Raw genomic sequence first — 26,368 nt, 5'->3', positions numbered from 1 at the left:
ATAGGGCAAGAAATTCAGAAAGCTGCCTGAGTCAGAAAAACCCTGAAGGGTAAATATTTAAAAAGCCGCTAAGCGGGTAATATAACTTGGTAATTTTAACTGGTTATCTTGAGCTGAACTTTCACCAAATCTAACCAGCAAGGTTTGGGGCTGAAAATATTTCTAAATTTTGTCCAGCTGGATTCAGGAACTCTAGTTGCGCTTCAGATTTGTCAGTTAAATTAGACAGCATTGAACATACTAACTAACAAAATCTAAAAGCAGCCGCAAGAATACCTTTGGCTATGCCCCTTTTTTCCCAAAATTGTATGCACCTTGCAAATGTAACTGAATACATTTATTTAGTCAGAGAGGATACATCTAAGCCTGTTAAACTGAATCAAATGTAGTTGTTTGTTTGCATCTATTGAAAATCTATCAATAGGGTTTTGTTAACCTTCAGAAATCCTGCAAAAGTCTCGGAGGAAAACTCTTGAGATGAGATGGTTACCTGCTAATCTTCTTTCCTGCTACTAGAGAAATGGGCTAAGAGATTGCCAGAAAGTCACAGCTTCATTATAAGAGCCTTCTACCAGACAGGGCTGAGGACAAACTTCTACAACAGCCTATTATAAAGAAATGGCTAAATGTCTGTTAAACTTCAGATAGACAGCAAGAGTCTGCATGCAATAGGATCACATAAAAATCCTGTTTTTGAAAATTCTACTAAACTACCTGTGGAATTGGAAGTTGTATGTTCCCTGCCAGAGAATGAAGGTTTTATTCCAACAAACGGTCTGAGAATTCCCCCTGGCCAACACCCTGAAATGTTTATACTATAAATAAGAGAAGGTAGGTCTGTGAAACTATGGACTGTGTGTTGTGACCTTCAGTCTACGACTGCTTCGCCCCACCTACCTTACTCTTCATGCGGCTCCTCCCGCTCACCTCGGACTACTGGCTGCCGCGGCGTCTGTCTGCTGACCTCTCTGGTGTCCCCGGACTGACTTTGGTGCTGCTTCCTGCCATGCTCCTCCAAGGTACCATAGGGCGTGCGTGCACACCGCCCTCATCTTTATTTTCTCATTGGCGCGAACCTCAGGGGCGTTCCCCTGAGATGACGTCAAGCTGCCCGGATATTTAAGCCTACCTCTTTTTGCTAGCTAATCGAGTTAGCAACAACTCGGATTCTACGGATGGGATTCACTCTCCGTACCGAAGCTACTCTGCCACTCCAGCGATATCTGAAACCCTTACTGCTAACAGGGTACCTGCTCCTCGGGGGCCTCTTCTGCTTCTTTCAGGTGCTATCAGGAAACCGGTACTCGCTCCTCGAGGGCCCATGTTCCCTGAGATGCTGCTTGCATCTACAATCCTTTCTACTTGGAAGACTTCACTAACAGTATCCATCTGTGAGTACAACTACCATCTATTCCACAGTACTGCTTCCCTGGAACCAGGTACTCGCTCCTCAAGGGACTCCACTCTGTTCCAGTGCCAGACCTCTCGTCTAGTGGAACCGCTGTGTGAGTACAATACCACTGAGTCTCCCTGCTCTAAGGGATCAGGTACTCGCTTCTCATGGGCCTGCTCTCCCTGTCTCAGAGCTTCACCTATTCTACCTGGGACTCTGTATATTTCTCACTGTGTACTCATAACTCTCAGTCTCTTTCCACTACAGCACAGCCAAGCAGAGGATCCGCTGTTCCAGTGTTCTGTGGGAAACTCGCCCAGCCGGGCTCCACATCTACTACTCACTACTGCCACCTCTGGTGGTTTCCAAAACTGTTTAAATAAAGATTCAATCTGTGTTTGTGTGTCCAGAGTCTAGCCTGACACCGTGGTCCCTCACGGGACTGCCCCCCTTGGGCGTGGTCAGCTGCCACAGTGTCCAAGGATCCACCCAAACACCAATAACCATAATACTGTGGACTGTTTCTTCAGGAACAACCTATGTAAACAAGTATTTAATCAACTTTGACTTTATAAGGCACATGGTTATATGTGAAGATACATGTGTTCTCTAATAAAGTCAGAGCAGAGGACTGAGAATTAATCCCAGACATTTTATGTTCCTGTCATCTTGTCTCATCACTTTAGAACTATTTACTGCTCTTTAGTCTACAAATGTGTAGTTGAGTTAGTACTAATTATAATCGTGAGAGCAGGCATGGAGAAAATTCACTTTGAAATGGCTGAAAGACAGAATATAAATAAATAAATAAATAAATAGGACTTATTTATATGTATTTATTTATCTATCATGTGTTGTGTAAATGATCTGTTTTTTGAAACACAGAATACCAGATGAATTTATATACATCTAAAACTGGTGAACAGTGCTACTATCATAAAGAAATCAGTCATTGCTTCTGGTAGGTTCTTCATTTCTTGTAAGCATTCATTCTTTACATCCAGCTCCCAGAATACTTATAAGATCATAGGATCATGTCATTGTTATACTGGGTCAGACCAAAAGCCTATCAAGCCCAGCATCTTATTTCCAACAATGGTGAATCCAGCTCACAAGTACTTGGCAGGATCCCAAAAATTCGATAGATTCCATGCGGCTTATCCCAGGCATGAGGAGTACATTTCCCCAAGTCCATCTTAATCATGATTTATGGACCTTTCTTCCAGGAAGAAACAGTACAACAATAATAATTAATACAAACAATCCATCTTGCATAAAATAAAGTGGTTAGTACAATCCCCATCAACATAAAATCAAAACAGTAACCTCTATCAAATTGCTTATGAGAGACCTGTAACAAGGATTACTAATGCTGGGCCATTTTTTCTGGATGCCCAAATTGAATATTTATAAGAGCTACTGTATCATTACAACTGGTACAGTTTTAGATAAGCCCTGGTTAATTTAAAAATGAGCTGTACACCCACTTCTGATCTATAATTTTGGTACTGAATGTAATAAGAAGACTTGCAGATGTTGTTCAGACTAATGCTGCTATTTGCTAGTACAATATGAAATGCTGCAAATTGTGTTCACAGTATAATCGGAACAGATTATTTTTATCTGGTTTTTTTTTTTATGTATTAATGAGAGCTTGATGGGACCAGGAATGTTCTGTTAGCAGTTTTCATATCATACTTATTGGTAGACTGAATATTTTTTTTCAGGCACTCTTAATATCATGTAGTATATTCACTTCAATTCTATGCATATCCTGCTGTGAAAATTGGAAAGGCTGAATAAAAATCATCCCATCATCTGAAGCACAGGTTTCTTAATGATGTTGAGGGACCTTTAACCACTGTAAGAGCACAGTCAGCCAGTGCAATAATAAAGTCTTAAACAGACATAACAAATGAACTTCAGAGTGAGCTAAATGAGATACAGTTACCATAATGAACTAGTACCTTTAGTAATTAGCTAGAGCACAACTGATCTCTATTTCACTGTTTCACTCTCCGAAGTCTAAATTATACTTAGTCTATTGATCCTTACCTAAAGCCCAGAGTTTATTGTATTTTCTATTGTATTGTTTTCTGTTTGCCTGTGAAAGGGTTGGTGTTAAATTTTTTTATCTTCTGAACTTGAACGTGACAGCATCTGGCTGAGCCAAGCTTGATTCACCCCAAATTATTTTTAGCTTCTTGCAGATAACTCCATGGATCAAAGAATGGGAATCATAGGAAATTACAAACAAGTCCCTTTGTTTCAAACCTCGCTCATCAGTTTGCTGGCTTGGAATGAACAGCGTGAGGACAGGCCCTGCTAATGAGGCTCCAGACGGGCAAAGGCCAATGCCAAGTAGGGGAATGCAGAGAAATTGTTTGCATATTTTTTTTGTTTGTTTCTTTTTTCTGTTTCTTTTGCTTATTTCATTTGTTTACTTAAATTTTTAAAACTGCGCGCACAAGTTATAAAACCGGGTGCATATGTGCGCGTGCCGGGTGGCGCGCGCACGTGTACGCCTGCGCGCACCTTTTAAAATCTACCCCATAAAGTGCACTTACATGTGAATATCCTACACAAAATTCAATGGCATATACTGTATAATTTTCAAAAGCCCTCTTACATGGCTAAAGTGCATTTGCACATGTAAAACCCATTTTTATGCATGTAAATCCCCTCTGCTTTCAATTTAGTTCTATCTGCTTTTTATGTAGTGAATTGTTATTCGTACTAGATAAATGTCTTCATTGTAGATCTAATTTAGGACCTTATTGTGAAATTGGCATGGAAAAGTCAGTTTCATCAGGCTTGGAAGTGTTGCAAGTTAAAGGCAATATTTCTTTAGAAATGTCCTTTTGTCTTAGCTGGAAAAGGCTTTTTAAATTTACAACCCAGTGAGAAAATTGCAGATCTCTTGTAATTTTTTAAATAAATATATTATCAGTAGTTTTCTGGCAAAAAAAAATTAGTTGTTGAATTTATTCCAGCGGAATTTTTAAGCTATCTTCTTATTAAGCCAGTTTGGGTAAATTTATTATACAGTGCTAGTGCAGCTATTAAGTAAAACTCCTGTTATTGGTATTTAGAGTTAACTCTGAAACATCAACAGGCTTAAGGTTTTGTGCAGGTTAGGCTTGTAAAAGACAGAATGATTAATGGCTAACCTCAGAGCCTCAAACTGACTATTTGCTCCAACAGCATGTAAATGTTGTATATGTGTTGGTAGGCTATACAGCCCTATATACTGAAGAGAATTCATATAATAAACAAAAAGTTCATCTAACAATCACGCCATTCTAAATTATATACCTTTATACCAGTCTGGAAAGGAAATCTCCAGCATGCACAGGAAAGATTAAGATAGGGTCTCCAATTCACAGATGTGAGAATGCAAACTAATAATGAATTTATCAAGAAAGAAAACATTTCCTATTGACCTAACCGGGCTCAGATTTAGAGACGGGCAACTAGCGAGGATACCACATTTTGAAGGCATCAAATATACAGGCCCCAGAACAGCCTGCTTCCTCTTGCTTTCGGGGCAGTGTGCTAGCACAGCTTTAACAGGACACCCATGTGGCACGCTTGGCCTTAAGTGCCAAAATCTTAAATCTAGTCCTGGATCCAACTTGACCTATATTTAGGGACCCTCATTTTCAATTTTTATTGTTCTTTATTTTCCTGGGAATTTATTGGGGCTTATTATGGCAAGAACAAAAACAGGAGAACATCAGTTGAAAAAAAAAAAAAAGGACTCATTATTTTTCCGAGTCAATTTCAGACTTTATTTTGGTGGACTAAAGCCAGGGCCATAAAACAATATTAAGCAGATTCTCCTAGCCAGCCAGCCAGCATCCCCACTTCTACCCCTACCTTCTCTCTCCCTACCCCACCCTGCTGAGAGTCTCCCTCTCCCCACCCCCCCACTACCCTGCACTGCAACAGCATTAATCCTTACTGGTGATGGTTCCAGGTTTTTCCCTCTGTCCTTCAGCGGCATCCTGCTGAGGATCCTGTGCTGTGCAGCCCTGCACTTCCACTTTCGTAGGGAGCTTGCCAGGAAGGGCTTCTGGTGGACAACAGGGCCTGCTTCAAATGCATTTGCAGCACCAGGTACTTTGGCTGCTTGGGGGGGGGGGCGGTGAGGAGGTGGGACTTGAAACAGCATGGGAGGCACTGGAGGGAGGCCACTTTCACTTGTGGGAGGCAGGACTTGAAATGCAACCTGCGCATTGGCCCATGTGGCTTCCAGCAGTGGCTGGAGGCCTTGAAGCATTAACATCTGCTCGCGCATGTGCAGGCGGCCCGTGACTCGCGCGGGGGGGATTTTCAAAAGTACATGCGGTGACGCGATCGAGCCTTTGCCCAGTTCCCTCCCAGTCCGCTCCAATTAAGGAGCGGACTGGGAGGGAACTTTCCTTTAGCCCTACCTACTCTTCCTCTCTTTTCCCCTCTCCTCCCCAACCCCTAAACTAACTACCTAGCCTCTTTTTTAAATTGTCATACTTAATGCTCCTCAGGAGCAGAAGTAAACTCTGTGCGCCGGCTGGCGCTGTCCAGGCCCACCCTACCTCTCCCCACCCAGACCATGCCCTCGACCCGCCCCTTTTGCAGGGCCTGGCACTTCTGTGCATATCAGGGGTTACGCAAGTGGCCCTTTTAAAATCGGGCCTTTAGTGAAATACAAGTCATGAACATTGCCATTAATGCAAGATAAGAAGTGCATGGTAACTATGTTATTTCAATTTAGTCTATTACCCTCATTGTAGATGTTATTACTCTTTAAGAAAATTGCAGGTTAGATTTGTTGAAAGTTATGATATGACTCTAAAAGTCATGTTATATATATGATGCTTAAAAATGTCCCAGAAATAATCTGTAACTTCTTGTACTATATATAACACAAGCAAATTGAAAAAAATAGCTTGTAAGCAATGTATCTGACTGCCTTAACTCTGATCAATTATTGAAGACCTAGTGGATAAAAGAGAAAGTGTCAGAACAGAGGAGAATTAGGATCCTATACAAAGTAAGAGTACTGTGCAAAAAAAAAAGGAAACTATGAAACAGACTCCAAATTCTATCTTGGGCTTCTTTTGACATTGATGAACCATTCAATCTTTATTCCTCTAGTTTATGATGTCGCCAGAACCTCTCAATGGATTTACAACCTTTCAGTTCAAAGGTAGCTATCATTTAGTTTATGTTTTTCCTGCTTGCATTCTTTCATGTATTCTAGGCAGCTGGTAAAAGGGGTCAGTGGATAAAAGCAGATAATTCATTTTTCCCAGGTGCTGCAAGCTAGGTGTCATGCGTAGGTAAAATATTAAAAGGTACAGTAAATCAATACCTAGGTACTAGAGATGTGCACAGAAAAAAAATGTGCTTTGGTTTATTATTTTGGTTTGTTTGTTGTTTTAATTTGCTTAGTCCATTTTGGTTCCCATTTCCAAGTTCATCCATTATTTCATTATGACATTTCATTGAATATCCATTAAAGTTACAGGGGAAACAATTTGCCCTGTTCTGGACTCCCACAGTTGGATTTTCTATCCAAGTTTAATGAAACTTGCAGGCAGGCATCAGCAGCAGAGAGAGCAGCACTCCAAGACAACAAGAGTGGAGAAAAGTGGTATCAACAGTGGTATGAAAAACCGAAGCTACCATGAAGGGGGCAAAGCAGCATCAACAGTGGCATGAAGACCCCCAAGGCACCACTTGAAAGGCGAAGGACACTAACAACGGCACCAATGGCATGAACAGGCCAAAGTACCAAAGAGAAGCAAAGCAGCATAGATAATAGTGGTAGCACAAAGAGAGGGGCAAAGCATCACCAATTGTGACTGCCCTGAAGGTGGAGAGAACTCTGGGGAAGGTCTGTAGTGGCCCTGATGGGCAAATCAGTTGTCGGGTCTGGATATAAGTGTGAAAGACAAATCGAATTACCTGGTAGCTGGAAAATGGTCAGCCTACTATCCCTGGGCAGGGTGAAGAAAAAGAAATCTCTGGAGGAGGTTTATATAACAGGCCTGGAAAATTTTCCAATAGCAAGAAATGGGGAAGAGGCTAAAGGTTCAGGCTGGGAGAGTGACATCTCCGTTGCTATGTCTTTGCTGATTCTTATAGCATTGGATGTGGTCTCCAGCATGCCAGTCTTCTCTGAAAGCAAAAAGAGATGAGCAGGGTAGTGACATCGGCACACCAAGGAAATGAGGGAGGTTCAAGGAAAAAGCAGCTGTCACATTAACAATGCAAAGCATTGATTGAGAAAAGGACCAAGGAAACAGTAGAAGCAGATGCAACCGAAGCAAAAACACTTTAAGGCACGAAGGGGGTCATTTTTCAAATCGCATTAGGGCCTTAACACATGCAATAAATAACACATCATGAGATGCATATGCAAATTTTAAAAATTTAGTCATGGGAGGAGTTTATGAAAATGAGGGGTGCTTAACATTGTGTGCAATAGCATAACTGCTATTGTGGGATTTAACATTGCAAATATCTACACCTTTTTTCCTGGTGTTATGCTGTGCATTTTGGCCGAAATGGGATTGTAAGAAGTGGTTGGAAGAGAAGTAGAGAGCTCCTTCCATTTCAGCTAAGGCTCAATTAGGAAAATAAGGACCTAGGACTAAGGAAGAGGTATTCAATCCCAATCCTTGATGGGCTGCAAAGAGGTTCATTTTTCAGGATATCCCTAATAAATATGCATGAAATAAATTTGCATGCATACTGCCTCCATTTATGCAAATACATCTCATGCATATTCATTAGGGATATTCTAAAAACCTGACCTGTTGTGGCCTTCGAGGGCTGGGACTGAATGCTACCAATCTAAGGGGACACCAATTCTGACTGAGTGAGCCCCAGTTTAAACAAATTCTGCAAGAAAAGAAGTTTTTCTGTCTGTGTTCTTCAGCAGGGTCTTAAAGAAGAGCAAGGCCTTGGCAAGGAGCTGAAGAAAATCAGAGGTAGGGCCAGCACAACCTACTATGCAAGCCATGCACTTGCACAGGGCAGCGGCCTGGAGTGGGCAGAGGCCTGAGGGCCACGACCAAGTTGAGTAAAGCTGCGGTACCACCGTGCTGCAAAGAAGAAGAGAAGCTGCAGGGCCATAGCGGTAAAGTGAAAGAAGTTGCAGGGCCACATATCGGTTCCCAACCCGCCACACAGTGAAGATGAGGAGGAGCTGGAGGGGCCACTTGGTAAAGAAGAGGAGGAGCCGTAGGGCCATGTGGCAGTTCCCAACCCACCGCGCGGTGAAGAAGAGAAAGAGCCGAAGGGCCGTGCAGCGAAGAAGAGGAGAGGCCTTAAGGCCTTGCAGTGGTTCACAATCCACCATGTAGCAAAGATGGGAGATTTACAGGGCCATGCAGCAAAGAAGAGGAGGAGCGATAGGACTGTTCAGCTGTTGAGTTGCAGAGCAACGAGGTGAAGATGAGGAACTGCAGGACCAAGTGGTTCCCAACCTGGTAGATTTTTAATTGGAAACTGTGTGCGTAGGTTTCAATAATCTCTCTCCCAAGGATTGCCTCTAGAGTCCATGGGTTAAAGTAAGCACGTTGTTAACAACAATCATACTTTTACCCGTAGACAGCTTGGGCAATATTCAAACTCCCACTTCCACACGTAAAATGCATTTTTACCCAAAAGAAGGACTTTGAATATTGCTCACATATAATTCAAATTACATAAAAACTATTTTCTGTAGCATTTGCAAACATTTAAGAAGACTTTTTTGTTAAAATAGTGCTAAATGATTTTCATGCTATATATATGCTTGGTATAGTATGTTATCCAGTGTTTACCTCATTTACTGAGATGCTTTGACTTGCATTTTAAATGTTTATGATAGTTAATGTACTTTTGTGGAAGGCTATTTTCAAAGCAATTTACATGGGTAAATGGTGATTTAAACAGGTAAATTGGTTGTCAAAATTGTTCTTCCTGAATGCAGCTAAAAGTGTGCACATTCTTCCACAATATGCATGCTTTTACCTACATTTAGAGGAAATATTCTCAGGGGCGTGTTTAAGTTGAAGGAGAAAAAGTGAAATTATACTTACTTGATAATTTTCTTTCCTTGAGTGCTGCTAGACCAGTCCATTAGACTCGGGATTATCCTGCTCCTCAGCTGTCAGAGACAGAGGACACACCCCCATCTATGATGTCAGACTTTGCATAAAAGGGGAGTGGTCAGAGGCTCATTAGCAGACCACTGTCAAAGCAATCAGAGAAGAACCCCACAAAGTACTTTATTTTTGTTTTAGGTCCTCTCTTCCTCTTGGGAGGGTATAGAGGTAATAGAGAAGAGAGGAAAGGTGGGCGAAGAAGAAAACAGGAAAGAAAGCTGCCCCATATTAGGAGTGGGAAGAGGAAAAAAATTTGTTTCATTTTTTTGTTTGTTTTCGGGGGCTTTCTCCTCTCTTACTAACCCAAGACTCTATGCTTTCTTTCTTGTGACACTGTGTGTGTGGTATGGTCTTCCTGAGTTGGCGCATATTTCTCCATCTCTGGTCTGTCCTGCTTAAAGTCCTACATGATCGGCGGCGCGGGCTTGTCCCGTGCCGTCGAGTGTAGCAAGGGGAAAGGCGTGCGGTGGTGAACGTGTCGTGGGGGGCGCTGAGCGCGGGAAGCGGAGGGGTGCAGTGATTTGAATCGCTGTGTCCCTATGGGTTGTGTTTCCCTCAGCCTGCCGGTGATGTGGCGATTCCAGGCCAAACGGTCCCGGCAGACTGAGGTAAAGGCTGTGCTGGCTCATCGTCCCTCCTACCCACCCATTATAAATGCAAGTGCAGTTGTTGCAGTTGGGGGCGGAAACCCGAGCTCAAACTGTGTTTATTAATAATGCATTGTTAAAAGGACATGGGGGGGGGGGAGTCCCGTTAGCTGGGGGGGGCTGCTACATGGGACAGCCAAAAAGTAAGGGGCTAAGCTCAAGGCCGGAGTTTACTCTCACTGGGATGAGGCGGGGTAAGCAAGGGGGGAAGAAATTATTCCTTATGCCTTGCCGCTGGGACGTGGTGGTTGAGGCAGATAAGGATGAAGATATGGATCAAAGGGGGGGGGCATGTTATATATATGTTGTATATATGTTAAATGGATAAGGTATTGTATGGGCTTGGGTTAATAATTAATAAACTGCGGCCTTTTATAATGCCAAAAGTTGTTGTCTCTGTTGGGGGGTGAGGGAGAGGAGCAACGCGCAGATCTTGACTCCCTGAGTTACTCTTTGAAAGATCCTTTACATATAGAATCCCTGACTCTTTCTGATCTTGACCCTCACAAGTTAAATATGTTTTTAATTTAATAACTAGATTGTAAGCCCCATCAATCAGAGACTGTCTTTTGTATGTATCTGTATAGCATTGCATATGTCTTGTGGTACTATATAAATGTTTACTAGTAGTAGTAACCCTACCTCTAATCCACCCAGTTTAGTTTATTTTTTATCCCAATCATGGCCTCTTGTTTTTTGTCTGTCTTGTCTCCCTGCTTTGACTAGATTAAACTTCAGAGAGCAGGGCCTGTCTCCTATGTGTGTCTGCACAGTACTGTATACATCTCTTACAATACAAATTAATAATAATAGTATAGTAGTATATGTAATTGATTGGCATTTATTAAAATACTGTTTTACCTGCAGTAAGAAATGGCATTTGAACTGTTACAAGGACCAGCAGTAATGCCCTATAATGCTACCTGTTTTTGTGAAGCATGGCTATGACATCCTGGATTCTGAGACAGCGTCGCTTTCCCTGTTATAGAGTTTCTGATCTTGTGACTTGTTCAGTGTTTGCCCCTTCTCCCCAGCAGGTAAACATACTCTTTGCAGTACTGTAAGTCACATGCATGGGAGACAAAAAGGCCTTGCTGTAAGATTTGATGTTAATGTCAAGGCTGAAACTATTTGTTCCACGGAAAACTCTTGTTGCACAGTCCTATATTATGAATGATCTTTTTTTTTCTGTAAAGCTCCAAAAAGTTATATAGGAAATGAAGAAGGAAAAGAAGGTGAAGGTTAGGGGAAAGTTCTTTATTTTAAGTCTGCACTACAAATACAATTTGTGCAGTGAAACAGTTCAACATTCATCATTTAGTATACAGTAGTATATCAGCTACAGCTTGAGAGACACATCTGGCTTTTCATGGCACTTAGTGCATCACAGAAATAAAAAAAGATCCAATATAAAGGGATAAAATTTTAAATTTTAAGGCAGTGAAGCAATTTGCCATTGCCATTTTCCTATGTAGCCAATCCCACTTGCAGTTTTGCACTGCAATCATAGTTAATGAGCTGCTTTGCATGATTTTGCTTGGCAACAGCTCATTAAGTATGAATTTGAATAAAACTGTATGCACACACAACTGCACACAAAATTTTATATGTGAAACCTCCCACGTAATGTTTATCTCCTGTTATTATATTGGGCCCCAACAATTGTTGGTTGCTTATTCAGAGTGATTTCACTGTTTAAGTGAATCATTGGATGTAAAAAATTGAATATTTCTTTCAAGATAGTACAGATCTGTAACTAGAGAAAAAAATGGATTTACTATGACTATCCAGACTTCAATTCACCACTACCAATGACTATTCATTGAATTAATTTCCACAAGTCAATCCTAGCTCTAAATGTTTTTTGGATCCTCCTTTCCTTAAGGTTATGAGCAGAGGTAGACCATCACAAACGACATTGCATTTTCAGGAACTTAAGGAAGCTATTTTTAAAGATCGTACCTAGGGACTTGCAAGCTCCCTCTTGCAGATTTTCCCTTTGAAAATTCAGGCTGGCAGGGATTATGGGTACAAATGTACTCACAAACGTTGCCCCTGCTTAATGAAAATCCTTTGCATATTTTCCCTTCCTCATCCTCAAGCCATCTCCAGGTCCATCCCTTTCATAGCAGAAGAGAAGGCAATTGTCAGCCCAGGGAATTTAATTGGGTTACTGCTCCGTTATCCTGGCCAATGCCTTTTAAAATTTGCATTCCCCAAGTTTCCTTGAATGGACTTCATACCTTTCTTGGCCAATCAAGTGATACAATGAGTAGGTAAAGTTCTAATAATCATTTTACTATCTAGGATTGTTACAGTGTCATAAACTTTGCAATATTGTCTAAGAAGTCAACTGATTGGAGATGGGACTATGGATCTCCCAGAATTACAGAGACATTAAAAAATGCATACAATTACAATACTGGTATATTGTATTGTTATATTATAAAACAAAATGCATTCATATTGACTACTTATAGCTCTTGCTTATTAAATTCTGTCTCCAAATCTAAGCTCCTCCAGTAGGAAGAAACCTGTACAAGTATCTACCATTCCATGTCTTGAAATGTATGATGTTGTAAAATGAAAAGATCAACCATTGATGCCTGTGTTTACTAGTTTGCATGCAACTCTGATGTTCAAAGGGTCTTGTCTTGGCATCCATTTGATTGAGCTTTGCATTTTTACATTGCAAGCATTTTAACCCTAAGAAATGGATCACGATATTGAGTGGCACACTTTATAGCTTTCACATTAGAATATTGAGGATCAAGTATAAACAAGTGTGATCATGAATTAATTATGTCAATATGTAATTAAGAAGTATGCTTAAATTCTGCTCTTTGGTTTATTGCAGTAATGGTTGATTCATGAGAGATTGCTGAAATATTTCCAATGACACAGGCATTCAAAACGTGGATCCACAATAATGAAGAGAGTCAATAGTGAAGAAAGATGAAAAGGTCATCAGTGAAGATGGATGTAAAGGAGGGTTACAGTGATTTCATGGTTTGGACATAAGTAATTTATGAGAGACAATATATCAAGATACATCAAAAAGATAAGTTGACAAGAGGTAAGTCATTTTATTTTATTTACTTCTCTTAAAAATCGAGAGAAATAATGGTCCAATGATTACAACCTAGAGGCTTCTTCTTAATATAGCCATAAAGTAGGTCACATGTTTTGTAAATAGCACTCTATCACAACAATTTATGATCACTAAATGGAACAGCATTTACACATATTTAGAAAATTCAGATTTGACCAATTTTGGTTGGTGTTTGACATAGTGCCATCCAGCTTTGGAGTGTTCAGGATTCCCTGGTTGGGGGGAAGATAAGTCTTCTAGGCCCTATACATTACTTTTACTTCAACTCCACTGTAAAGTTCATATACACAGCACTGATGAGCATTCAGTGATAACTACATGGGATGGTTTCCGACATAATTTTTACTGATAACAAGATGAAGTTGGAAGAAATTATTTACAGCTTTTCATAATTATAACTCTGAATATTTACACTTTCACTCTTTATAATACATTTGTGACCTTCTGATTCTAGTAATTTTGACCAAGTAGTCAAGTAAAATCCAATGCATAATTTATTTCTCACTCCTTTCCAATTATTACAAGTTTCTAAGCTACCTCACAATACCTGGTTGAAAAGGATGCTAGCCCAAGTTATACTAAACATTTCAAGACACAATATCCATACTTTTAGTGGTGTTTACTTCAAGTTCCTCACCCTCCTTCCTTCATACTTGGAAGGTACATGAAGGCTCATCTCTTTCTCCTTAGATCTCATTTGAGATTATAATGGCCGCACCTGGATGGTACCACTGATCTTTCTCTCCACTCTTCTCTGGGAATGATTGTGGAGTCATTCCTTTTTGCAGAAATTAATGGTCCTTCTGTTCTTTCTCAGTGAGAGATACCACCTGCCCTGGTGTTAAAGGAAACTTGAGTCCCTGGGCCCTGGAATACTCAAGAAAATTAAATTTCTTTTAAATCCAAAAACAGAGGCAGGAAGGGTAGATAAAACGTCTTCACATAAAGGAAAAATAACCAAAAGGGACCAGCAAACCAGCCATGCTGTCCCAGGAGAGTCAACTAAAAAATCCACACCTTAAAATGGTGGCAGAAGCTCAACATCTAGACTCTCCCATGGGGAAGCTATAATCCCACACTAGCTATTCTGTTTTCTCCCAGCCAGTAAATGGATCAGTCCTTCTGGTAGAAATGTAGTTCTGGTAGTGATCTGGAAAGATCTCTAAACAGTAAAAGCTTACAAATGTGCAAACTGATTAAACAAACAGTTCCCAACACAATCAGCAAAAAAATCATTAAGATTGCATTTTGTCATCCAAGTTACAACTGGCCTTATGCAGGAAGCACTGATTCACTACACTTTGATTATGGTGATTTTATACAGGGTCAGTGCTCAGTCAACTATTAAATAAATTATATGTCCTACAAAACAACGCCAGCAGAATCATTATTAACTGTAATGCTAAAACTGCAAACAAAATTGCATCTGGCTACAATGCTCTTCCAATGCATAAATTATGCATCCCCTGATTAATCTGAAGGTAATTTTCAGCCATTAAACACATTTTATAGACACAAAATCAGAAGTATGTTGTAATCAATTTGTTTATCTCAAAAATAAACAAAAATAATTGTTAAAACTTTATCACTTTCTACCTCCTGTTGGTTTAGTCAGCATAGATCTACACCACTATAATATTTGAAATCAGACCTTAGCAGGTAAAAGACTATCCACCTTAAATTTCAATGAACCTGATTTTCAAAAGTATTTACATGCTTAAAAATGGGTTTTACATACCTAAATGCACTTTACCCATGTAAGTGGGCTTTTGAAAATTGCTATAATAATATGCTGTTGAATTGTCCATAGGATTTACTCACATATGATGTACTTCATGTGAGTAAATGGCTTTTGAAAATTGTTTACAATAGTATGTTATATTTATGTGAGTAACTTCTTTAAAAATTCACCTGATTGTTCACATCTCATCATCATGCTCACTGTATATCCTTGGATAAGTCAATTTACCTGCCCAAGTTCATCGTCTCCTTGTGCTGTGCTTAATAACTTTAAGCATTATTTTTACCTGCTTTCTTCCTTTTTTATTTATAGGGGGCATGCAGTGTACTTATTGCTTTGACAAACACAATAAGGACATGATTTTACCTAGATGCTGTGTAGTGTTATGCTATAATAGTGACAAGTGAATATAATGATTTAATTTCTTTCTTATTAGAGCCATACACATGAAATTTTATAATCTATACTTTCCTTTGCTCTTTCCATTGTATTCTCTCTGTATATCCTCATATTTACCTATCTTATTATCTCTGTTCTTTACCATTGTCTTTGTTGGATTTCCACCATTAGGTATTTCTCTGCTTAACTTATGTGTTGTTTGAGGATGACAGCCCAAGTCAACCGCATTCTATTCACTCCACCCCTCATCTAGTCAAAGTATTAGCTGAACTATTCACCTGGTACCGTGAATCCCTTCTCAGACAGATATGGGCCATCATTATTCTAAATTTATTTCTTTATCCCTCTAGATGGAGCTCCAATCCTCAAGAAATCAAAACACTCTTCCTTAGAACAGTGGTACTCAAACCAGTCTATGGGGCCCCCAGCCTGTCGGATTTTCAGGATATCTCTAATTAATATGTATGAGATTTATTTGCATGCACTACCTCCTATGTATGTAAATATTTTTCATGTATATTCTGGCTAGGGAGTAGGTTGGGGGGGGGGGGGGCCTGAAGACCGGTTTGTGCATCCCTGCCTTATAATACCTTCCATGACTTTCTTTGCATAATCTGTAGCATAATCCGACTCCTTACACAGGTAATACTTCAGGAAAGGCCACTGTTCCTGACAGCTAAGGCTTTCCTGACATGCTCTTCTATTGCCCTCACTTGGTTTTTAGAGGTCATTTGTCCCCAAATGAACTATGACTAGGGACCTTCATTTTTAGTTTCTATTTTATTTCTCCTGGGAATTTATCAGCATTTATTGCAATTAGATTTTCTCAGAAAAATGAAGACATTTTTTTCCACTAATTTCTCCCAGTTTTTTGCTTTTTATACCAATTACTGATAAATCCCAAGAAAAAAATTAAATAAAAACTAAAAAAGAAGATCCCTAACTATGCCATAAATTTCTCCTTCCCCTTTTTCTGCTCCAGCAATCCTCATAATTTTTGTTTTTATTAATTGTATTCATTTATTTTTATTTCATTTCTGCTTTCGACACTTCAAGCGGATTACACTAAGAACATAAGAAATTGCCATGCTGGGACAGACCAAGGGTCCATCAAGCCCAGCATCCTGTTTCCAACAGAGGCCAAAAACCAGGCCACAAGAACCTGGCAATTACCCAAACACTAAGAAGAATCCATGCTACTGATGCAATTAATAGCAGTGGCTATTCCCTAAGTATAATTGATTAATAGCCATTAATGGACTTCTCCTCCAAGAACTTATCCAAACATTTTTTAAACCCAGCTACACTAACTGCACTAACTACCTTCTCTGGCAACAAATTCCAGAGCTTTATTGTGCGTTGAGTGAAAAAGAATTTTCTCCGATTAGTCTTAAATGTGTTACTTGCTAACTTCATGGAATGCCCCCTAGTCCTTCTATTATTCGAAAGTGTAAATAACCGAGTCACATCTACTCATTCAAGACCTCTCATGATCTTAAAGACCTCTATCATATCCCCCCTTAGCCGTCTCTTCTCCAAGCTGAACAGCCCTAACCTCTTCAGCCTTTCCTCATAGGGGAGCTGTTCCATCCCCTTTATCATTTTGGTTGCCCTTCTCTGTACCTTCTACATCGCAACTATATCTTTTTTAAGATGCGGTGACCAGAATTGTACACAGTATTCAAGGTGCGGTCTCACCATGGAAACATACAGAGGCATTATGTCATTTTCCGTTCTATTAACCATTCCCTTCCTAATAATTCCTAACATTCTATTTGCTTTTTTGACTGCTGCAGCACACTGAGCCGACGATTTTAAAGTATTATCCACTATGATGCCTAGATATTTTTCCTGGGTGGTAGCTCCTAATATGGAACCTAACATTTGTAACTACAGCAAGGGTTATTTTTCCCTATGTACAACACCTTGCACTTGTCCACATTAAATTTCATCTGCCAGGTACTGTTCTTTGTATCTCTGCTGTGGGTCCTGCTGGCATTTAACCACCATGTCTCTCTCTCTCTCTAATCCAGGTCCCAAACTGATTCTCTGACCATAGTCCTCCACCAGAAACAGTTTCTTCCTTTTCTGATATCCTCTGCCACTGACTCCACTTCCCTCCTTACCTTTACCTCCTCTTACCTCTCTATTGCAGATGTCTGAGTGAGGCCCTCCTCTACTGCCAATGCAAAGAAACAGTTGTTTAATGGTATCATTTTGTAGCATGTGTCTGTGACTGTCAACTCTTATTTTACCTTAACCCACTATTATCCATCTGCCCCTTATTTGGGCGATCCTTTGAGGAAACTGTTGCAGACTGGGTGGACTCTGGAAATAGATATAGGTGTTTTCAGTTTGTTTGCTTTATTTAATACCCTCTCTATCACCTCCAGGCCCCTAACATTTCTTCCTACTAAGTCCAGCTGGGGCATTCCCAGGCCCCTCTGACCTCCTTCTCCTCGAAAAAGCCAGAGATCTCCCCAGCCTCAACTTACTCCTTGCTTCTACCCCACCAGCATCCCTTTAAAAATGGTGCCAGCCAATCCTAAGACTGGCACCATAAAGACATCAAAATGAATGAAGTTTTGTGTGGTCATAAAACAAAATGGCTTTGGTTAGCCCTGTGACCAGTGCCATTTTGACGTCATGATGAAACAGGTCAAAGGACCAGCTGGTGTCATTTTACAAAGGACAGGAACTAGTGGGCATCACTTCTGCCCTTTTCTTTATCCAGGACCCTCCCACCCCCCCCCCCCCCACCCCCACACCCCAAAATGAAAAAAAACCAAAAACATGAAATTTTCAGGCCTGCCCAGACCTGTCATCCCACCCCAATTAACTCCGGCCTGTTAAATTTAAATGAGAGCTAGTTCATCTTTTCATAGGTCAGGGCTTCTCAAATCTATCTTGGGTACCACAGAGTCAGTTGGGTTTTCAGGATATGTACAATGATGTATGAGATAAATTAGCATATACTGGGTTTACAATACATGCAAATTTACCCCATATTTCTTTATTATGGATATCCTGAAAACCCAGATGGCTGGGGGGATCCCATGAGCAGGTTTGGGAAGCTCTGGTTTAGGTCATTTGTCTCAGTACTTAAACAGATTTTTATAGATGGTTATATTTATCATCCCAGGTGCAATCGAAGTCCATTAATGCCTGACCTTTACCCATTGGCAAGGGAGAAAGACTGGATACCCAGTCTTACTGTAACTTCCGTTTATAGACTTGCTGATTGTTATTAAAGTCAAAGTTACTACACAACTGTGTATGCTGGCAATGATGGATCATTTTTGTATTCTAAATTTTTGTTGCACAATTAACATCATAGATCGCTATGCCAAAATGTTACCATTGTTCATAAGACTGTACAAGGGAATCAATGGAGACAGCTTCATTTTTTTTATGCATTTACTATAAATTTAACAAAATGTATACTTCTGCATGAAGCTGCACCTCCTTTGTAGGAATGTTCATGAACATTTACACAGTACAATACACAAGTCTTGCTGGAATATATAGTGATTCTCATTCTAACAGCGTTTGTGGGGGGGGGTTCTTTTTTTTTTTTTTTTTTTTAACTTATTTCTACCTTTCTGACCTCTTTAGTTTGGTAGGAAATTGAAGGAACAAGCCTCTCCAGTGAGTGATTAAGAAAAACCTATCTGAAATTTTGTCAGGAATGGATTATAGTAAATCATATTTCTTACTCTCCCTTGTTGGTTCTGCTTTTAGGGAGCATGAGTTTTAAAGACATGGCTAGGATAGCCTATTTGATAGTTGAAGATAGTTCTGCAATTTCTTTCTGACTGTGGAATGCCAGTCAGGAAGAAAATAATTTCTTCTTTTAAAGGCTTTCTGTGTGTACCCTTGCAATCGTGAGCGAAACAAGGCTTCAGCGCCAGGGTGATTGCACCCAAAATGGCTCTTTTATAAAGATTTTAGAATTATCTGTTATACAGGTAAGGAATTAAAATCTAATTGAGTGTATTTTCAAAGGGGGTTATGTGGAAAATTGGCATATACGCACGTAAGTAGCCCGAATTTGCGTACATTCAATTTTATAGATACCAAAATTGTGCGCCTAATTTTAGTTTCATGCAGATATTTACCAGCGCAAAAAAAAGGGGCAGTCTAGGGGTATTTTTGTGCAAGCGCAAGAAATCCATGTGAAAGTTGCTAATTTACATCTGCTAATTAATCACAGCCATTGAAATCAGACTTGTCTGTTGTCTGCAGTTTTTGCTTTGGAGATCTGGGTGAACTGGTGGGCACTGAAAATGAAGTGCTAGAGGGTTTAAGTGAACTGGAGAAGGACTGGATGTACTGACAAGAGGTATCAGCGAACTGGTGATTTCTAGGACGCGTGCTAGTATTTTCAAACTGTATATGCGCAAAATGGCGGCGGCCGTACGGCAACACAATTCGACTGCAGGAGGTCGTTCCAGACCCCCCCTGGACTTTTGGCAAGTCTTGTGGGGGTCAGGAGGCCCCCCCAAGCTGGCCAAAAGTTCCTGGGGGTCCAGCGGGGGTCCGGGAGCGATCTCCTGCCGCAAATCATTTTTCCATATGGAAAATGGCGCCGGCTATACGGTGTATGGCCGGCGCCATTTTCCGTACGGAAAAACGATTCGCGTGCAGGAAGTCGTTCCCGGACCCCCGCTGGACTTTTGGCAAGTCTTGTGGGGGTCAGGAGGCCCCCACAAGCTGGCCAAAAGTCCCTGGGGGTCCAGCGGGGGTCCGGGAGCGATCTCCTATGCTCCTGCCGTCGGGGGACAAAAAAACAAAATGGCGCCGGCGCTACCTTTGCCCTGTCATATGAGAGGGCAAAGGTAGCGCCGGCACCATTTCTACAACGCACAAGAGGTCTGAGAGTAAAAGATCACACCGGGACCCTTCCTCTGGACCCCAGGTAATTTAAGGCATTTTGGGGGGGTTCGGGAGGGTGGGGGATTTATTTTAAAGGGTCGGGGTGGGTTTTAGGGTTGTTTTAGTGTGCCGGTTTTCCCGCCCTCCCCCTTCCCCTCCCCCCCACTGGACCCCAGGTAATTTAAGGCATTTTGGGGGGGTTCGGGAGGGTGGGGGATTTATTTTACAGGGTCGGGGTGGGTTTTAGGGATGTTTTAGTGTGCCGGTTTTCGATTTACACGATTTACACGATATTTAAAAAACCCAAACTGCGACCATACGATTCCCTCCCCCTCCCAGCCGAAATTGATCGTTAAGACGATCGATCACACGATTCACATCTCTAATATGCGTGTACATTCTAATTTTTTATGTGTATATACAAAAGCAGATTTTAAAAGCCCTACGTGTACCAAAGCCGGAAGATATGTACCCATCTCAAGTCGGCGCATGCCGTAGGGATTTTAAGAAACACCCGACTACGCGTGTATCTCCCAGTACGCCCACAAAGGGAAAAAGCAAAAAAAAGGGGCGAGGCAATGGGCGAGGTCTGGGCAAGTCATGGGCGGTCCGAGTCTGTAAAATGAAGTCTGTACATAAGTATTTACACACACAAGCATGCACCGAAGTCCCCTGTTGTGTAACTTTACTTCTGTTATGGCTGGCGTGTAAGTTTTAAAATAAAAAAGTCAGGGCTAGTCTGCGTGGTTATTAGGATAAAAGAGAGGCTATCTAGCTAGGGGGGGGGGGGGGGGTTAGGAATTCTTATCCTTTTACCAGGGCAAACTGGGAATGAACTGGGGAAATGGGTATTTGTGTCGGCATTTGCGTGCACATGTGCATGTCCATATAAAATTGTGTGCACATGTACTGCCAATTTTATAACACATGTGCATATACACACATGGGGCAGATTTTAAAAAGTTGCTTGAGCGCGTACTTTTGTTTGCGCAGCAGGCGCGAACAAAAGTACGCCTGATTTTATAAGATGCGCGCGTAGCTTATAAAATCTGGGGTCGGCGCGCGCAAGGCTGCGCAAAATCGGCAGCCTGTGCGCGCCGAGCCGCGCAGCCTGCCTCCGTTCCCTCCAATGCCGTTCCGATTTCTGAGCGGCCTCGGAGGGAACTTTCCTTCACCCTCCCCGCACCTTCCCCTCCCTTCCCCTACCTAACCCACCCCCCCGGCCCTATCTAAACCCCCCCCCTTACCTTTGTCGGCAAAGGTACGCCTGCTGATAGCAGGCGTAACTTTGCGCGTGTCAGCCGGGTGCCCCGCTCCGTGGTCCGGTCCAGGGGGCTGTTCCGGAGGCCGCCGCCATGCCCCCGGAATGTCCCCGGGCCGAAACCACGCCCATGCCACCCCCTAAACGGCGCATCATCTCGACACGCCCCCAACAGGAAGCCCCGGGACTTACGCGCGTCCCGGGGCTTTACGCGCACCGGCGGCCTATGCAAAATAGGCGCGCGAGGGCCCTGCGCACGTAAATCCGGAAGGATTTACGTGCGCAGGCCTTTGAAAATCCGCCCCATATATTATAGAATGGCTGCATCTGTTGGCACGAGCCGTCCTAGTATATTTGTTTATGCTTCTAAAATATATGTGTAAATGTTTACATGCATAGTTTGAAGCATAAGCACACTGTTTTATAAACTGTTCAGCTCCTGCTACGCAGTTTCTAAAATGCTACACTAAATCTCAATATGTACATCCAGTATCGCAAATTGGTTTGAAAGTTAGGATCTTAATTGTGTATAAAAGATTAAAAATGAAATCTTTTAAACATTATCTTTCAGATTTGCAAAAGCATATGGCATGTAATGGTGGTCCCTGATATTTATATTATAGTCAATTTGATACACCAATCCCAGCCAGTCTAGTTTTCAGAATGTTTCTAATAAATATGCATGAGATATATTTGCATATAGTAAAGATTAATTACATAAATATTTGTCATACATATTCATTAACAAAATCCTGAAAACCAGACTATGGGATTGCAAGGGGCATCTGAAGGTCTGATGACTTGTTTGAGCACTACAGCTATACATCATGAAGTCCATATTCAAAAGCATTTAGAGGGAACCAGAAGTTAACCAGCTGAATGAAGATTTGGACACCTATCCGACTAGAATTTAGCTGGATAAGTTAGGGGCATTCCGAGGGCATAACTAGAAGGAGTTAAATTAGCTGGCTAAGTTATCCTACTAACTCCCCATATTCAGAGTTAGCTCGATAACTTAGCTGATTAAATCTTGTCAGGTCATAGAAACATAGAAATGATGGCAGAAGAAGACCAACAGCCCATCCAGTCTGCCCAGCAAGCTTTCACACTTATTTTTTTTTCTCATACTTATCTGTTACTCTTGGTCCCCATCAGCAACCCCCTGGTTCCAGTTTCCCTCCACCCCCGCTATTGATGTAGAGAGCAGCGCTGGAGCTGCATCCAAGCGAAGCATCCAGCTCAGTTGCTCAGGGGTAGCAACTGCTGCAATAAGCAAGTTACTCCCATGCTTGTTTGTTTACCCAGCCTGTGCCATTCAGTCCTTGTTAGTTGTTGTCTGAATATAATTCCTCTTTTCTTTATTCCCCCTGCTATTGAAGCAGTGTGTTGCGCTGGATATGTATTCCCAGTGAAGTATCAGGCTTAATTAATTCAGGGTAGTAACCGCCGTAACAAGCAAGCTACTCCCTTAATTATTTGTTTACCCAGACTATGTAATTCATTCCTTGTTGGTTCTTGCCTGAATAAAAATCCTCTTTACCTCTTTCCCCCCGGCTGTTGAAGCAGAGAGGTATGCTGGATATGCATTGAAGGTGAAGTATCAGACTTATTTGGTTTGGGGTAGTAACCGCCGCAACAAGCAAGCTACTCCCTGGTTTTTGTTTTTTTTTTTTGCAAATCCTTTTTTTCCACATTTCCTCTTGCTGTTGAAGCATAGAGCAATGCTGGAGTTGCATTGACAGTGAGTATGTTTATTGAATAAGGGTATTAATCTCCAGGTAGTAGCCATAATTCCCGCAAACTACCCCCCTGCCTCTTCTCGTCATTCACCTCCTTTAGACTTTATGGATCCACAGTATTTATCCCACGCCCCTTTGAAGGCCTTCACAGTTTTGGTCTTCACCACTTCCTCCGGAAGGGCGTTCCAGGCATCCGCCATCCTCTTCGTGAAGAAATACTTCCTGACATTGGTTCTGAGTCTTCCTCTCTGGAGTTTCAAATCGTGACCCCTGGTTCTGCTGATTTTTTTCCAATGGAAAAGTTTTGTCATTGTCTTTAGATCATTAATACCTTTCAAGTATCTGAAAGTCTGTATCATATCACCTCTGCTCCTCCTTTTCTCCAGGGTGTACATATTTAGATTCTTCAATCTCTCCTCATAAATCATTTGATGAAGACCCTCCACCTTTTTGGTCGCCCTTCTCTGGACCACTTCAATCCTGTCTCTGTCCCTTCGGAGATACAGTCTCCAGAACTGAGCACAGTACTCTAGGTGAGGCCTCACCAAGGACCTGTACAAGGGGATAATCACTTCCCTTTTCTTGCTCAATATTTCTCTCTCTATGCAGCCCAGCATTCTTCTGGCTTTAACTATTGCCTTTTCACATTTTCGCCGACTTCAGATCGTTAGACAATGTCACCCCAAGGTCTCTCTTCTGCTCCGTGCACACCAGCCCTCACACCCCCCCCCCCCCCCCCCCCCCCCCCCGCATCGAATACAGTTCATTCGGATTTCCACTCCCCATATGCATGACTCTGCACTTCTTGGCATTGAATCTCAGCTGCCATATCTTCGACTACTCTTCCGCTTCCTTAAATCCCATCTCATTCTCTCCACTCCTTCTGGCATGTCCACTCTGTTGCAGATCTTAGTGTCATCCGCAAAAAGACAAACCTTACCTTCTATCCCGTCCGCAATGTCGCTCACGAAGATATTGAACAGGACCGGTCCCAACACCGATCCTTGCGGAACTCCACTTAACACCGCTCTCTCTTAAGAGTAAGTTCCATTTAACATCACACATTGTCTTCTGTCCGTCAACCAATTTGCAATCCAGGCCACCGCCTTGGCACTCACTCCTAAGCTTCTCATTTTATTCACCAGCCTCCTGTACGGGACTGTATCAAAAGCTTTGCTAAAATCCAAGTAGATGACATCGAGCACTCTTCCTTGATCCAACTCCTTAGTCACCCAACCAAAAAAGTCGATCAGATTTGTCTGACAGGACCTTCCCTTGGTGAAACCATGCTGCCTCTGGTCCATCAATTCTGCTGCTTGTAGATAGTTTACAAATCTTTCCTTCAGCAGTGACTCTAATATCTTTCCCACCACCGAGGTGAGGCAAACCGGCTTGTAGTTTCCAGCCTCTTGACTGCTCCCGCTCTTGTGAAGCAGGACCACCGTCACTCTTCTCCAATCACTCAGCACCACTCCCGTTTCAAGGGCGCTATTGAACTGGTCACACAGTGGAGCCGCCAGCACATCTCCGTGCTCCCTCAGTATCCAGGGCTGAACCTCATCAGGCCCCATGGCTTTGTCCACCTTCAGTTTTCCTAGCTCTTCCCATACATTCCTAGAGTTTTCATAAAGTTACTAGATAAAGGGGCCAATGCTGAGCGCACTGTTTAACCCATGGTCGGATGTGGGTTTTGTATGCACATCCAAAATGCATGTCCAACCACCCCCTCCCCCCCCCCCCCCCGAAGCTAATAGTGCTTGCAAATCCATGTTGATGAGGCTATTAGCTATTCTCTCTCGATTGAAAAAAAAAAAGTGCACCGTGGGGTAGATTTTTTAAAATGGCGCGTTTGCGTACTTTTGTTTGCGCTCCAGGTGCAAACAAAAGTACGCTGGATTTTAGCAGATACGTGCGTATCTGCTAAAATCCAGGATCGGAGCGCGCAAGGCTCCGATTTTGGGCAGCCGGCGCGCGCCGAGCCACGCAGCCTGCCTCCGTTCTCTCCCCTCACCTTCCCCTCCCTTCCTCTACCTAACCCACCCCCCCGGCCCTATCTAAACCCCCCCTACCTTTATCCATGGATTTACGCCTCCCGGAGGGAGACGTAAATCCACGCGCGCCAGCGGGCTGCTGGCACGCCGAGACGCGATCCGGGGGCGGTTCCGGAGGGCGCGGCCACACCCCCGAATCGCCCCGGCCCTGAAACCACGCCCCTGGGCCCGCCCCCGAAACGCCGCGTCCCACCCCCAAAACGCCACGCCGATCGGCCCCGCTCCCAACACACCCCCGACTGAAAACCCCGGGACTTACGCGAGTCCCGGGGATCTGCGCGCGCCGGCGGCCTATCGAAAATAGGCGCGCCGGCGCGCAAGGCCCTGCTCGCGTAAATCCTCCCGGATTTACGCGAGCAGGGCTTTTAAAATCTGCCCCCCAATGCGCACATTTTCACCCTCAGAAATTAACACCTGCCCAGAGCAGGCAATTTCTGAGCAGCCCAAAAAGTGTTCAGAAAAGCAGAAATACTGCTTTTCTGTACTTTCTCCAACTTAATATCATGGCAATATTAAGTTGAAGGAACCAAAAGGACCAGAGTGTTTAAAAAAAAAATTTACAAAAAAAAAGTGAGCCGGCGGTCAGGTTAGGTAAAGGGACATTTAATTAATGAGCGTCCAGTTTCCTGAACTGTGTTCGTTTTCTTAACCCACTGACAGCCACCTCTCCTAGGCGCCCACTGCCAAGGAGGCACTAGAGATGCACATTTGTCCCTAGCACCTCCTTTTTAGTACAACCCTTCATTTAAATATTCAGTCACGCACCCAGGAGAGGTGGTTGGGCGCATTAGGAAAGTGGGTGCTCAACACTGAGCACCCATTTTCCACACAGGTTTATTGCATTGGACCCAAAGTTAGCCAGCTAACTTTAAGATAGCCAGCCATATTCAATAGTGTGGCTGTACTTACTGGGGTGGATTTTAAAAGGGTTACGCGCATAAGTTACATGCGTAACCCTTAAAAAAAAAAAAAAAAAAACCCTGCGCGTGCCGAGCCTATTTTGCATAGG

General features: G+C 42.3%; 1 long non-coding RNA gene across 1 annotated transcript in view; it reads left to right on the top strand.

Moving 5' to 3' along the window:
* The first annotated feature begins 13,097 nt into the window (after window positions 1-13,097).
* Window positions 13,098-26,368, top strand: part of LOC115075595 — a 45,140-nt gene continuing 31,869 nt past the window's right edge. Inside the window, exon 1 of the long non-coding RNA XR_003852565.1 lies at window positions 13,098-13,257. This is a non-coding gene — a long non-coding RNA (uncharacterized LOC115075595). The remainder of the gene's footprint in view (window positions 13,258-26,368) is intronic.

This window comes from Rhinatrema bivittatum, chromosome 14, assembly GCF_901001135.1.
Source record: "Rhinatrema bivittatum chromosome 14, aRhiBiv1.1, whole genome shotgun sequence".
Taxonomy (NCBI): Eukaryota; Metazoa; Chordata; class Amphibia; order Gymnophiona; family Rhinatrematidae; genus Rhinatrema; species Rhinatrema bivittatum.
This window is presented reverse-complemented; position numbering and strand designations above follow the sequence as displayed.